Source organism: Ambystoma mexicanum, chromosome 12 (genome assembly GCF_040938575.1).
Source record: "Ambystoma mexicanum isolate Mex_15411 chromosome 12, UKY_AmexF1_1, whole genome shotgun sequence".
Taxonomy (NCBI): domain Eukaryota; kingdom Metazoa; phylum Chordata; class Amphibia; order Caudata; family Ambystomatidae; genus Ambystoma; species Ambystoma mexicanum.
Genome location: NC_090936.1, coordinates 60551591 through 60567856, shown reverse-complemented (window position 1 = coordinate 60567856; position 16266 = coordinate 60551591).

Here is a 16266-nt window from a genome sequence, read left to right as displayed (position 1 = left end):
TCACAAGAATTATGGTATCATTTAAATAATTATGACAAGTCCGTACTATGAGTTATTCATTTTTTTCTAAAACCATATTCTGGCTACAGGGGTGTGGTTTCCCCCCAGCACAAGGTTGAATTTCCGGTTTTTCCAGTTCTGCCAAGCCAGCTTGCTCTCACAGGCAGTGCTCCTCCCCTTTACTTCCTGGAGGAAGCCACTTTTTACGGCCCCCGTAATAAAACATTTGCCTGAGTCAGGACAGGGCTTTGTTCAATTTCCTGCGGAGCCCAGGTAATTCAATCAGGGAAGTGTCATATCCCTTTTGGTGGGAGCAGCAAAAGGCAGATAGGCCTGGGAAAACAGCTGTTGTGCAAGTCTCAACTCCTGTCGGGGGTAGCTGGTGGGCAGAATTCAGTTCCTTAAGCCAGGCCCCAGCTAATGTCACTTTTGTTCCCCAGTTTAAGTCAAGACAATGTTTACATATGCAGCTAGAATGCTGATTCTAAGTTTAAACTATGACATTTAAACAATTGCAACCTATGTGACACTCAAAGTAGGTCACTCATTTCTTTTAAACATTTAGATTTTTTTTAGGGTCTTTCAGTTCAAATTTACTTAAACTGCTGAAATCCACAGCTCAGCCAGTCTTGTTATAAACCTTCAAGTCACTTCAGAATATAACTTTACATTGGATCCACCTCTCAGTAAGTCTTTCTTTGGCCTGCCTTCATTTATTTAGTTTTACATGAAAAAGAAAAGAAAAGTCTGGTGCTGTTTTAAAACGCCGGCTTTCTGATAGTGGTGAGTACTGGTACTGCACCCATTTTTGGGATTTAAGAAAATGAGTTCCCCACAATTCTAGGTTGCTTTTGGCAATCAGCATTGCCATTCCCAATGGTTTCAGACTACTGTGTGGGTAGTCCAATGGTGGTTTTAGGCAGTGCCCTTCTGTGCCCATAACATCGGCAAAAATGAGTGGCAGCCTATTCTTCATGCATTTCCCTGTACATTTTCTGGGAAGCTCTGGCCATCATGATGTTTTCCATGTCAGTACTGCACAGTTTTGAGGTAGGGCTTGGATGCCTGGGTAAAAACATCCCACAAGCCCCCCTCTTGCGATGGCCATTCTGTTTCACTGATGGGACTCGCAAGACCTGGGATGTTTCCTCATCTTCTTCCAATAGATGGCACAGTTCAGCATCTTTTTCTCCATCCGGTCGGATCGATCGGTTCTCCTCGCCGGTCCTGATGGGAAGATTGGGGGGTACCCCGGACCCCTTGCGTCTCTGCTCCCGGTCTCCGGATCGTCCTCCTTGGCCCGTCTCCAGGTTTTCTTTCTCCTAGGACGACAAAGGAAGAGCGGCAATACCTATTCATAGACATTTTTCCCCCACCATTGATATAGTGGGGCGGCATATGAATTTTAGAACTCAACAGATATGCACATGCACATTTTTTTTTTAAATTAAGAGACAGGAACACATAAACTTGAGAAACACAGAATTTGATAGGCTATATGTAGGATCTTTTAAGTTAGAACTGAATTAATCTGAGACAGTACCCTCTAGGATTCCAGAGGATTCCTCCAGTTGTTGCAGAGTGTGCCTGGGATGGCAACACTTCAACTGGTTGATGTGGACCCACTTGTCTTCCCCCTCTGCCAAACTGCCTTTGGGGATGCGGATCTTGTAGGCCACAGGGGAGATTTTGTCTATAACCTCAAAGGGTCCCTTCCATGTAGGCAAAAATTTTCGCTGTTTGGCCTGCTTCCTTTGGAAATTGTATAGATAGACCCGGTCCCCCACCTGATATTCCTTCCTGGAAGTTTTCAGGTCATAGTGGGTCTTCATACTCTCAGCTGATCTTTCGAGATTCCGCTGAGCATAGGCAAAAGCATGTTGAAGGTGTTTCCTTAAATTCTCCACATACTCATGAGTTGTGGAGGCATTTATCAGTGTCTGCTCTTGGGTCCTGTAGAGCAAATGCTGAGGAAGCACCATCTTGCGCCCAGTCATCAACTCAAATGGTGACATTTTGGTTGCAGATAAAGGGGTAGATCTGATGGCCATTAGGACCAGAGGTAATCGGATATCCCAACTTGGCCCAGAATCTGCCACAAACTTTTTTAGTATGCTCACAATGGTTCGGTTATATCTCTCTACTGCCCCAGAAGAAGCTGGCCGGTAAGCAATATGCAACTTCCTTTTGACCCCCAGTATCTCCCACATCTTTGTCATTACTTCACTGGTGAAGTGGCTACCTCTGTCTGACTCAATCCTTTGAGGTAGACCAAAACGGGAAAAGATGTGGTTAATCATCAGGGCAGCTGCAGTTTCTGCCTTGCAATTTGGGGCTGGGAGACATGCCACCCACTTGGTAAACAAGCACAGTCAACATGTACTTATTCCCCCTAGCCGAGCGAATCACGGGGCCTACGAAGTCGATTTGTAAATCTGACCATGGCAGTGTCATCCCCCTCTTTTGGAGAGGCGCACGGTGCGTGAGGGATGATGGCTGAAATTGTGCACACACAAGACACCCCTTCAAGTATTGGTCGAGGTCCTGCCCCATGTGTGGCCAGTATGCAACCTCTCTTAAGATTTCGAATGTTGTGTGAAACCCCCTATGACCGGCGGTGGCCGCATCATGGGCGTGACTTAACATCAGGCTTCGGAATGAGGTAGGAACCACCCACTGATCGTGGCCAGCTTTGGATTTCCTTACCAGCAAACCGTCTTGGATTCAGAACATTTTTGGACATTTCATCAACACTCTTAGGTCCTCTTTCCCAATGTAATCGGTATCCGTCAGGGGAAAGTTCTCAGGGTGCTCAAGGTGTTGGTAAAACTTACCAATAATTGGATCCTCCTTCTGAGCTGTAATCAAATCAGCATCAGGGGTCTCCTTACTCCATTGTGCAATTGAAAGGTCGTTGTGAGCATTTGTCTGGGACCTAGTGATAGCAGTGACCTGGATTTCCCCCACCAGGGACTCAATCTCAATTAGATCCCCTTGGATGGCCCCGGTTTTGGCCAGCTGATCAGCTAAGTCATTTCCATTTTTGTCTGGTCCCTCTACTTTGGAATGACCCTTGATCTTTTTCCAATAGATGGTATCTCATTCGAGGTGACCAGATCATCAATGTTTTGGATCAACTTCCCATGTTTCAAGGGTTTGTTGTTAGCACATAACATGCCTCTGGTTTTCCAATTAACCAGGTGCTCCACGAACCCGTTCCGTACATAATCCGAATCTGTGATTATGACCAATTCGTGGAGTTGATGCTGGACAGCAGTGAGGATGGCCTGATGCACAGCCATCAATTCTGCCACCTGACTACTTCGGGGACCAATTTTGTATCCAGCGGAGGGTTCTGGGGACTCATTCACCCATGCATTCCCTACGCCGGCCACCAGTTCTTTCTCCCCGTTGTTGTCAAAATGGTAAGAGCATCCATCCACATAGACAGTGGGCATTCCCTCACACTTGTCTTCTTCAAAGACTTTGTGGGGGGAATTAAGGTATGCCTCCATGTTGTCCTTTATTTTTAGACTTTCGTCCTCGAGACAGTTTTCTCTGGCACAATCATGCAAGTCAGCCAGACTTTGCGCGAGGGGACTCTTCTTGTTTTGGCCATATCTGACCTCCACAGGAAAGCCTTGCATTGACAGAATCCAGGAAGTAATTCGGGAATTACTCACATTTCCGGCCCGGATTCTATCACTTTGGAGATATTGCAGAGGCTGGTGTGGAGTCTCCACTATGATGTGTTCCCCCTGGATAAACGGGCGGTAATTCTTCAATGCCCACACCGTTGCCAGGAGTGCCTTCTCACAATCGTTGAATTTTTCCTCCACAGAGGATAAAGTTTTGCTCGCATAGGAGATTACTTTATTGACCTTGTCATGCTTTTGGTATAATACCGCCGTCAAGCACGTATTAGAGAACCCCGTCTCCAGGAAGAACTCCTTGTTTCTGACAGGGTAAGCTAGGCAAGGCGCTTGTGAGAGGCTTCTTTTGAGTTGTTTTACCGCCTCGGCTTGTTCTAGACTCCATTCCCACTTGATCCCCCCTTCAAGAGATGAATCAGGGGTCTGGTGATCTCTGCGTAGCCCTCAATGAACTTTCTGCTGTAATTAGTCAGTCCAAGGAGGCTCCTTAGTTCCCGCAGAGTTGTGGGGTCTTTCAGTTTCTGAAGTGCTTCCACTTTCTTTTCCTGGGGACAGAGACCCTGAGGAGTAATCTCATGCCCCAAGAAATTAACACGGGTTCTACACCACTGTGCTTTCTGAAAGGAAAGTTTTGCTCCGGCGGCCCTCAACTGTGTCAGAACATAACGGATCTCCGCTATGTGTTCCTCCACAGATGAACTTTTGATGAGGACATCATCTACATAAGCCAGGTTACCCCTCGCACCCAGGTCGGGCATGGCCTTATGTAGGAAAATATTGAACTCATTACCGGAGTTGAGGTATCCGAAGGGAGTCCGGGTCCATGTGTATTGCTGGCCCCCAAAGGTAAAAGCCAGTTTGTATTGGTCCTCCCTGCTGACCGGCACGGTCCAGTGTCCATTGGTCAGGTCTATTGCAGTGAATACTTGTGACCCCTGGATCTGGGCCAGCCCTTAGTCAATGTAGGGCAGAGGCCATCGGGAAGTATGGACCCGTTTGTTGAGCTCCCTGAGGTCGGCGCAGAGTCTCCACTGGCCGTTTGGCTTCAATATTCCCAGCACCGGATTATTGAAGGTGCTGTGGATGGGACGGATTATTCCCCGGGACTCAAGGTTCTTAATTATTTCAGTAAGGGACTCCATGGATGCGAGAGGCAAACGATATTGCTTCACAAACACTGGAGTCATGCCCGGGTCCGTGGGGATTGTTGTTGTGTGGATGTCGGTGCGACCACAGTCATATGAGTCTACCGCAAAGAGATCTTGGAAATCCAAGAAAACTTGTTTCAACTTTTGCTTTTGTTCCAGAGTCACACAGGCATCAGCTAGGTTGACTCTCTCTTCCACCATCTGCCTGAAGCCTGGAAAGACTTCTGGTTTGGCTATCTCAGCGGCCTCCTCCAGCTGGGTGGAGAAGTCCCTGGTCAGAGTGCTGATTTGGACTGGAGGCTTCAGGTGGGAAAGGCAGCCCTCATGGACCTGGAAAATCACCTCATCCCTCCTGAAGTCACAAGTCACATCTTCCTTACCATAAGGGCAAGAAGTGTACACCAGGAAGTTCCCCCCATGCCGGGTAAAAATCCTGTCTGGTGTTGTATTGTCATCACTGTCACTGTCAAAGCAGTCCTTGGGGATTGGCCCTAACAGTTCATTACCTAAATCTATGGAAAAATGTCGGTCATCAACCGCCATTCCAATAATGGTGCCTGCGGCTAGAGTAATACTCTTTAAGTCGCTGTTATCCACCTCTATTGGAATGGTGTCATGTTCTATGTTGACTAATGGAGTTGGGTTTACCCCCAACCCTTGCTGTTGGAGAGAAGCGTTTAGATGTATGTAAGCATCAGGGTTTTTCAAATGTTGTCCTCTTTTAACTTTCACTTCCAGAGAGAATTGTCGGGTCCTTTCTGGGATGGTGACTTCCTCTTTAATCTGAATTTCAACTGCATAAGGTAGCAATTGAGCTGACCTAAATGCTTTTTCTGGATCATCAAAGCCCATGGGATTATCCGCTAATCGGGACCAAGCTTTGAAGTTTATTAGGTCCAAACTAATGGCAAAGCGATTGAGAATGTCACTGCCTAAGTAAAAGGCGGCAGTGACGTCTCGCACGACCCAACAATTATGGACTATGCTCTTGTTGCCAATGGAGATTTTGAGCATACACCTGCTTGGCAGGAGATGTTTGGAATTAGGCGCTTCCAGGTCCATTTCCCATATGTCTATCAGTTTGAATGTGGGAATGGCTGGATCTTTTGGGAGTTGGCGAAACATGGCTTCGCTGATGAAGCTCTTACCATTGTTCACACACACTCGAGCGAGAACAGAGTCCTTCCCATAATTTAACTGGACAGGGATGAACAACTGCTCTCCAATTTGCTGAATATCAGCCAGGCTCTGAGCTGATTTCACATCTTTCTGGACTATAGGAGTGGGAGTTTCTGATTGTGGATTAGTAAAGAATTTCAGGGTGTTTCCTTCCAGTGTGGAATACCACCTTAAACTGGAAGGAAGGTTGATTTTCAGAAATAGAGAGGACCCCCCATCACCAGTCTGTTGTCCTACTGCTATTACTGTCACGTCTGGAATTTGGTTGTTCTGGAAGTGAAATTCTACTTGGTCAGATTTTTGTTCAACCATGTGGCATGTGCCGTTTAAACTAACATGGTTGGCACTCTGTTTTAATTTTATGGGTCGGCTAGTCTGGGTCCAGAGGACCTTGTTTACGCAATCTATTAGGGGTGACAACCTTCTCAGGAGGTCATTCCCTAGTAAACAAGGGGTGCCCTCTGGAGTCACAACTATGACCGGGTGTTTCAACTTGTGTCGCCCAATTTTAATGTCCAAATCTGCCGTCCCCTCGACGGGAATTTCCTTCCCGTCAAAGTTCTGCAGTTGTCCAGGAAGAGAGGTGAGAGGAATTTGGTAATTCTCTCCCCTTCCTGCATTCAGTTCGTCAAAGGCCCTTCTGGACAGAAGGGTAGCTTGAGATCCAGTGTCCACCAGTGCCAAAATTGTACCCTGCCCCTGTACTTGTACCGGGGCATAATATCTTCCCTCCTTCTCCTCAAGGGGGCACAGATAATGCGCATTTTTGGACAACTGGTGGGCTAACTTTCTGGTTTTGGACATTGCTAGAGAAGAGATTTGGGCAGAATTCTGTGGAGAGCCTTGGGAATCTGATAGAAAAAATTGGCAACTGGAGATCAGAGCCATTGTGGGTTCCCCTGGCTCCGGTTCCGGGCCGCCCCCCCCTTTTTGGAGGCAGTCATCAGGATGGGTTTGAACCAGGGGATTTTCTTGCTGTTGGTTCTGGGATGAGATGGTGGGCGGCGGTTGCTCAGTCTACACATCTCCCCAGTCTGGATTTGCATCCCTAGGGACCCATTTTTCTTTGGGAGGAGTTCCCCCCTCTCTGAAGGAGAAGATCCTTTTCCCAGGATCCTCTGAGGATCCCTCTCCCTCAAATTGGAAGATCTGTACCTCCTCCTCAAACTGAGTCTGTTTGGGTCTTTTGTTTCTCCTACCCCCCCTCTGCTCCTTAGGAGGCAGACTTTCAGGGGCAAGAGATTTTGTTTCCGGTTCCTGGGTTTCCAGGGGCTGTTTACAAGTGAGGAAGGAAGCTTCCTCCAAGGCTTTACACCCCCCTTCCCTTTGTGCCTCCTCCCTGGGGACCGGTGAGCTATCGGGGTGCTGCCCCCGTCATTGTTCTGGGGCACCAGGTCCAGAGTTGGGTGCGTTCTGCGCCGGCATGCCGATCTGAGGGTTCTGCTGAGCCCTCAGTATGTGACCCAGATCCCGCGCCATGTTTTGCACCTGGCGCTCTAACTGGGAAACCCGCTCAGGCTGATACGGGCCCTGTTTTCTCCCCTGGGCTGATCCCGGGAAGGGTAGCTATCCCTTCTTTGGTAGTACCCCTGGTTGGGAAGATTTGGATACCCCTCCGCCCTTGGCCTCCCCTCTCCCGGATTCGGTTGTCTGGGCTCAGGGAATTGGGGAAAGAAGGGTGGAGGATTTTGGGGCTGGAAATTGGGTGGATACCTGGGGAAAAAGTTCTGCCCAGGATTTGGAGAATTTCTGCCCTCCTGTGGGAAGTTGGGAGGGAAGTTCCCTGGGTTAGGTGCTTGGCTTGAACCCCCCCCCTTGGGCTGGAGGAGTCCACACATAACCCAGGATGGGTCGATTTCCCTTGTAACGGGGACTTACATAGTCAGGAGAGCGAGGGACCCCATTTGTGGGGCTGCCTCCCTGGCTCCCTGTCTGTGACTGGCCCGAGGACCTTCTGGGCCTAGCATTATTAGGTGCAGGTAGGTTTTTAGGCCCCCCTATCTCCAAATCCAAAACGGGGGTGACCTTTACCTCTGCCACCTTGGCAGCAGCAGGGGTGCTGTTGGTTTTGGGATTTTTCTGGGTATTGCTTTTATTTTCTATGGGCTTCTGCACCTCATAGATCCGGGTAGCCTGTTCAATGACCCAGTCTAAAGATCTTTTCTCATGAAAATCTCTCACGAGCTGGGTCATTATATATTTGGGCAAGGCATGGAAAAATGTATTGACGAATTCTCTGCTGTCTGTGCGCACCCTTCTGGTGGTCTGCGCAAAGGCACGTTTCAGTTCTTGCACAAACTCTTGTGGGGCCTGATCCTCCCCACACTGCAAGTTGTAGGCTGCCTTGCGAGCCTCTTGGGGATTTCTGTGAACAGAAAAATGTTTTAATATGGCCGCCCTATAGGTGGACCACCTGGAATGATTTTGGTCCTCCAGCCCTGCAAAGAAACTGGAGTACTCTGGGGAGAATTTCCACTTTACATATTGGATACAGCTTTGGCTGTCCTTCAAATGGAAAGTCTCCATCATTTGCTCAAACAACTCTAAGTGCTCCCAAACAGAATACTTGGCATTCTTATGATACGGCGTGATGACGCTCCTGATTGCCTTAATCTGCTTTAAGGGGTCCTTAAGCAAGGCCCTTTTTGTCTTATTGGCCCTTTTGGTCCGGGTAACCCTGGTCCATTCATCTTCTGACTCAGAGGCACTGCTCCCAGAGGTTCCCGTCTGTTCTTCCAGGTTTTCCCGGATTCTGCGAGCCTGGGAATGGCTGGCAGAATGTGGGGACCTGGTCTCCTGTGTCCTGTACCGTTCAGAGGAGTCTTCAGATTCCTCTTTGCTGCCAGGATTTGATGGGTACCCCCCCCCACTGACCTAACTGGGCAGAGGTTTTCAGGATTCCCTTAATGGGCCTACTCTCCTGGGGTTCCCCACTAAATTGCACTGTGATTGGGTGCCCATACCCGGATGCCCGCCCCTCCATTCCTGGGTGGTACTGGCCTATGAGCCCCATGCTTCTGGCTGGATAGTAATCTGCCATCCCTGTGGCCCTGTGCTCATGTGCGCCAGGGGACATGGGGGTGGCAGAGTCCAGGGACTGAGAGAAATAAAGGCCTCTGGTACTAGGGCTCCTGGGGTTATGCTCAGGAGTTTCTCTTTCCCAGCGAACATCATCTCTATCCGCCCCTGCTCCCTGTTGCAATGCAAGAGCCTGTGCCTTCAGTTCCTCAGTTAAGGCCTTACTAGACTCTATCAGTCTCTCCTGCATCGCTACCTGTTGTTGGAGTCTATCATTGTGCTGGCAGAGAGCCTCGTTCTCTCTCTGTGCCTCCTGATTGGTCCTGGAGCACTGGGCCAGTCTTTGCTGCAGGAGGGTTACCTCCTGAGCTGCGTCCCTATTGGCCTGCTCCTTTCTTGCTAGAGCATCCTCCACCCTCCTGGTGTGCTCTAACAAGTTCTGGTATTCTTTTTGGAGGTCACCCAGTCCCTGGAGGGCCAGGTGATTTTCTTCCATTTTTCTTTTTAAATGGCAGACTTCCTGGCCTAAGGCGTCTCTTTCCTGACTAAGAGCCTGCATTTGTGCCGCCAGGTCGTCCCTCTGCCTTTGAAAGGCACCAGCTTTCTGGCGTTCTTCATCAAACTCTGCCTGGGTATCCAGGTCTTTCAAAATCAGCTTGTTGCTCTCTGCCTTCACTCTATCTAGATGACTTTGCAGGGTGGCTACCTGCTCCGTGCATGCCCTGTTAAAGTCTAATTGTTGCTCCAGCTTTTTCTGGCTCTGCAGTAGGGAGTCCAAACCTTCTTGGTACTCCTTCTGCAAGGCCAGAAATCTGGTATCCTGGTCAGCCTTTTCCTGTTGCAGGATGTCCATATCCTTCTTTATTTTAATGATGTGCTGTCTACTCTCATTTTCTGACTCCTGGCTCCCCTGCAGCCTCTGCTCAGAAGAGACCAGGTCAGATTGGACCTTCTCTAACGCCATCTGTCGCTTATTCGCCAGATCTTGGCTTTCAGTACATTTATCCTGCATGTCTCCCATATATAGGTACAGGTATGCCGCTATCCTAACCATCTTGTATTGTTCATCCTTAGCTTTAGGAGCCATGTATAGTTCACTCAGGGCCACATGTAGGGGACCCTGATCTCCCCATATATCTGACCCTGTTTCAGTGACCTGTTGCGTGATGGCCTGCAACCAGACCATGCGGTCCTGGTGAGTCCACTCACCTCTCACAAATAACTTATGTAAGAAGTGCTCTCTGGCTATTTTCATGTCTACTAAGGTCGTCATTCTAGAGATTGGTCTCTGTCCTGATTTACAGAAATTAGTATTTTATTTTTGCAAAACAGACCTTTTTCTTAGAGCGTTCCTTTGAGGAGTGCTTTACAGCGTAACACAGCGTGGTGATCCAACCGGATATGTGTATCTGGTCAGCTGGCACACTGTATTAATCTGCGCAAGTTATAGATCTAATCCAAACGTCCGGCACGAGCCCCCAATTTGTAAGAGGATTCAATTCAACACTACAGCTAAGTCAATGCCTAGTCTGGGATACTGAATGGAAACCCTTATTGATATATCTTTATGTCCTCATGCGTTCTGGATGACTACCCCTATATAACACTCCTCTCTTGGAATACCCCTGACCCCACTGAGCCAAGAAGTAGTTCTGTTTTGCAAGTTTACAAGGTTTATTTGATAATTTAAACAATAGATATATATCACACTTTATAATAATTAATAATTGGATATCACACTTAATCTGAGCAGTAATCAATAATGGATAGTCTGGCACTAGCACACTTGTGAATAGGAACAGAAGAATAAGGTGGTAGAGAATGCTTTATATAAGTTCAGATGGATGTAATGTTGAATGAAAATGCAGTACAGAAAATACTCAATATGCGTTCAACAAAACAATGTAATCACTTTTCTCTGGCAATCCCCTCCCCCCTTTATGCAATGCAAGGAAATGGAAGGGAAGCACACAATTCTCAGAAATGCAATCAACTGTAATTCAGTTCACCCCAGCAAGCTTAGACTACAGAAGTTGGAAACACAGGCCCAAAATGCTTTTATATGTGCTGGCAATGAAGTGAAAAATACGCTAAAATGCTTTTAATTCCCTCTAGAGGTTCAGGGTGAGTGGTATCAAGTTAATATTAGTCCAGGCTCACTTTAGCAAGGATCTAGGAGTAACTAGCAGGTTAAACGAATTTTTGGCAACTGAAAGCAAGAAAACTGCTGTTTTCACACGTTGAGAAATTTGCAAATCGCGGCAAATTCGCGAGTGCGTTTTTCGCGATTGCGGCAAAAGTATCGGGGGTAGGAATGTGGTTCTATGTTCGTAGGAAAGCTACGATTCCCAGCTTTCAGAGGAAAGTTACTGCAAGTCTCTAGCACAAAGGGTCACAGAGATATGAGCGATTAAATAAAGGTAGTTTTTCGGATTTGAAATTTTAAAGTTCAAAATGACAAATGACAGCTAGCAACTAGAAAATGACAGGTGACAGCTTTGCAAATGACAGGTGACAGTTAGGAGGCAGTTCTACTTAGATTAAAATAGCTTGGATTAGATTATTTTAACTAAGAGATTGGTTCTGCACAGTTCTGCTAGGTACTCACACTATATTCTTGAATTAAATGGGCCTCGCCACGGATCTGGTCAGGTTTTAGACTGGACTCTGGTCTGGTCTCTGCACTTCACAGTGATCTGGGTCAGCTCTGCTCTCTCTGGGTCTTTCTGCACAGCTTTCTCTGGAGATTGATGGATTGAAGTCTGGATCTCTGGATGTGGTATGGTCCGGCAGAGCGCGTTGCAGCAAATGGAATTGAAGGTCCCTATCTGTCCTGTCTGTCTGCTTTTATGTGTTTTGAAAATGGGTGTGTGTGCAGCATCACTAAGCTCTACCCCTCTCCACTTGTCATTGGCCACTTCATCCGCTTCCCCTTGATTGGGGGAATGAAATGAAGTTTCATCATGATGAGGTCTGTTTATGGTACAGAGAACCCACCCCTGTCAAATTACACACAATCTATATTTTGACCCAAAAGACATATTTGCACAGGTACACATTTGTTTAAAATTACATGCACCCATCACATATCACAGGAGGTATACCCTGTCCAAATCTGCTCTTCCTGGGAGCTTGCATTCAGAAATGGTGACATTTGCACTTTTTAACTGGTTTCGCAATATCGGTCATTACCCCAAATTTACACACATGTGCGCAAGGAGTATGGACATTAATTGATGAAGTGTCAGATTTTTAACATGCATACATTTTAAGTAATACCCTCTTAACTGCTAGCTTGCCCCCAGATCATGCCACCGGTTCTAAAAACCTCTTAAAATGTGGGCAGAAAAATCACAAGAATTATGGTATCATTTAAATAATTATGACAAGTCCGTACTATGAGTTATTCATTTTTTTCTAAAACCATATTCTGGCTACAGGGGTGTGGTTTCCCCCCAGCACAAGGTTGAATTTCTGGTTTTTCCAGTTCTGCCAAGCCAGCTTGCTCTCACAGGCAGTGCTCCTCCCCTTTACTTCCTGGAGGAAGCCACTTTTTACGGCCCCCGTAATAAAACATTTGCCTGAGTCAGGACAGGGCTTTGTTCAATTTCCTGCAGAGCCCAGGTAATTCAATCAGGGAAGTGTCATATCCCTTTTGGTGGGAGCAGCAAAAGGCAGATAGGCCTGGGAACACAGCTGTTGTGCAAGTCTCAACTCCTGTCAGGGGTAGCTGGTGGGCAGAATTCAGTTCCTTAAGCCAGGCCCCAGCTAATGTCACTTTTGTTCCCCAGTTTAAGTCAAGACAATGTTTACATATGCAGCTAGAATGCTGATTCTAAGTTTAAACTATGACATTTAAACAATTGCAACCTATGTGACACTCAAAGTAGGTCACTCATTTCTTTTAAACATTTAGATTTTTTTTAGGGTCTTTCAGTTCAAATTTACTTAAACTGCTGAAATCCACAGCTCAGCCAGTCTTGTTATAAACCTTCAAGTCACTTCAGAATATAACTTTACATTGGATCCACCTCTCAGTAAGTCTTTCTTTGGCCTGCCTTCATTTATTTAGTTTTACATGAAAAAGAAAAGAAAACTCTGGTGCTGTTTTAAAACGCCGGCTTTCTGATAGTGGTGAGTACTGGTACTGCACCCATTTTTGGGATTTAAGAAAATGAGTTCCCCACAATTCTAGGTTGCTTTTGGCAATCAGCATTGCCATTCCCAATGGTTTCAGACTACTGTGTGGGTAGTCCAATGGTGGTTTTAGGCAGTGCCCTTCTGTGCCCTAACATCGGCAAAAATGAGTGGCAGCCTATTCTTCATGCATTTCCCTGTACATTTTCTGGGAAGCTCTGGCCATCATGATGTTTTCCATGTCAGTACTGCACAGTTTTGAGGTAGGGCTTGGATGCCTGGGTAAAAACATCCCACAAGCCCACCTCTTGCGATGGCCATTCTGTTTCACTGATGGGACTCGCAAGACCTGGGATGTTTCCTCATCTTCTTCCAATAGATGGCACAGTTCAGCATCTTTTTCTCCATCTGGTCGGATCGATCGGTTCTCCTCGCCGGTCCTGATGGGAAGATTGGGCGGTACCCCGGACCCCTTGCGTCTCTGCTCCCGGTCTCCGGATCGTCCTCCTTGGCCCGTCTCCAGGTTTTCTTTCTCCTAGGACGACAAAGGAAGAGCGGCAATACCTATTCATAGACATTTTTCCCCCACCATTGATATAGTGGGGTGGCATATGAATTTTAGAACTCAACAGATATGCACATGCACATTTTTTGTTTTTTAAATTAAGAGACAGGAACACATAAACTTGAGAAACACAGAATTTGATAGGCTATATGTAGGATCTTTTAAGTTAGAACTGAGTTAATCTGAGACAGTACCCTCTAGGATTCCAGAGGATTCCTCCAGTTGTTGCAGAGTGTGCCTGGGATGGCAACACTTCAACTGGTTGATGTGGACCCACTTGTCTTCCCCCTCTGCCAAACCGCCTTTGGGGATGCGGATCTTGTAGGCCACAGGGGAGATTTTGTCTATAACCTCAAAGGGTCCCTTCCATGTAGGCAAAAATTTTCACTGTTTGGCCTGCTTCCTTTGGAAATTGTATAGATAGACCCGGTCCCCCAACTGATATTCCTTCCTGGAAGTTTTCAGGTCATAGTGGGTCTTCATACTCTCAGCTGATCTTTCGAGATTCAGCTGAGCATAGGCAAAAGCATGTTGAAGGTGTTTCCTTAAATTCTCCACATACTCATGAGTTGTGGAGGCATTTATCAGTGTCTGCTCTTGGGTCCTGTAGAGCAAATGCTGAGGAAGCACCATCTTGCGCCCAGTCATCAACTCAAATGGTGACATTTTGGTTGCAGATAAAGGGGTAGATCTGATGGCCATTAGGACCAGAGGTAATCGGATATCCCAACTTGGCCCAGAATCTGCCACAAACTTTTTTAGTATGCTCACAATGGTTCGGTTATATCTCTCTACTGCCCCAGAAGAAGCTGGCCGGTAAGCAATATGCAACTTCCTTTTGACCCCCAGTATCTCCCACATCTTTGTCATTACTTCACTGGTGAAGTGGCTACCTCTGTCTGACTCAATCCTTTGAGGTAGACCAAAACGGGAAAAGATGTGGTTAATCATCAGGGCAGCTGCAGTTTCTGCTTTGCAATTTGGGGCTGGGAGACATGCCACCCACTTGGTAAACAAGCATGTCACAGTCAACATGTACTTATTCCCCCTAGCCGAGCGAATCACGGGGCCTACGAAGTCGATTTGTAAATCTGACCATGGCAGTGTCATCCCAGTCTTTTGGAGAGGCGCACGGTGCGTGAGGGATGATGGCTGAAATTGTGCACACACAAGACACCCCTTCAAGTATTGGTCGAGGTCCTGCCCCATGTGTGGCCAGTATGCAACCTCTCTTAAGATTTCGAATGTTGTGTGAAACCCCCTATGACCGGCGGTGGCTGCATCATGGGCGTGACTTAACATCAGGCTTCGGAATGAGGTAGGAACCACCCACTGATCGTGGCCAGCTTTGGATTTCCTTACCAGCAAACCGTCTTGGATTCGGAACATTTTTGGACATTTCATCAACACTCTTAGGGCCTCTTTCCCAATGTAATCGGTATCCGTCAGGGGAAAGTTCTCAGGGTCCTCAAGGTGTTGGTAAAACTTACCAATAATTGGATCCCCCTTCTGAGCTGTAATCAAATCAGCATCAGGGGTCTCCTTACTCCATTGTGCAATTGAAAGGTCGTTGTGAGCATTTGTCTGGGACCTATTGATAGCAGTGACCTGGATTTCCCCCAACAGGGACTCAATCTCAATTAGATCCCCTTGGATGGCCCCGGTTTTGGCCAGCTGATCAGCTAAGTCATTTCCAGTTTTGTCTGGTCCCTCTACTTTGGAATGACCCTTGATCTTTTTCCAATAGATGGTCATCTCATTCGAGGTGACCAGATCATCAATGTTTTGGATCAACTTCCCATGTTTCAAGGGTTTGTTGTTAGCACATAACATGCCTCTGGTTTTCCAATTAACCAGGTGCTCCACGAACCCGTTCCGTACATAATCCGAATCTGTGATTATGACCAGTTCGTGGAGTTGATGCTGGACAGCAGTGAGGATGGCCTGATGCACAGCCATCAATTCTGCCACCTGACTACTTCGGGGACCAATTTTGTATCCAGCGGAGGGTTCTGGGGACTCATTCACGCATGCATTCCCTACGCCGGCCACCAGTTCTTTCTCCCCGTTGTTGTCAAAATGGTAAGAGCATCCATCCACATAGACAGTGGGCATTCCCTCACACTTGTCTTCTTCAAAGACTTTGTGGGGGGAATTAAGGTATGCCTCCATGTTGTCCTTTATTTTTAGACTTTCGTCCTCGAGACAGTTTTCTCTGGCACAATCATGCAAGTCAGCCAGACCTTGCGCGAGGGGACTCTTCTTGTTTTGGCCATATCTGACCTCCACAGGAAAGCCTTGCATTGACAGAATCCAGGAAGTAATTCGGGAATTACTCACATTTCCGGCCCGGATTCTGTCACTTTGGAGATATTGCAGAGGCTGGTGTGGAGTCTCCACTATGATGTGTTCCCCCTGGATAAACGGGCGGCAATTCTTCAATGCCCACACCGTTGCCAGGAGTGCCTTCTCACAATCGTTGAATTTTTCCTCCACAGAGGATAAAGTTTTGCTCGCATAGGAGATTACTTTATTGACCTTGTCATGCTTTTGGTATAATACCGCC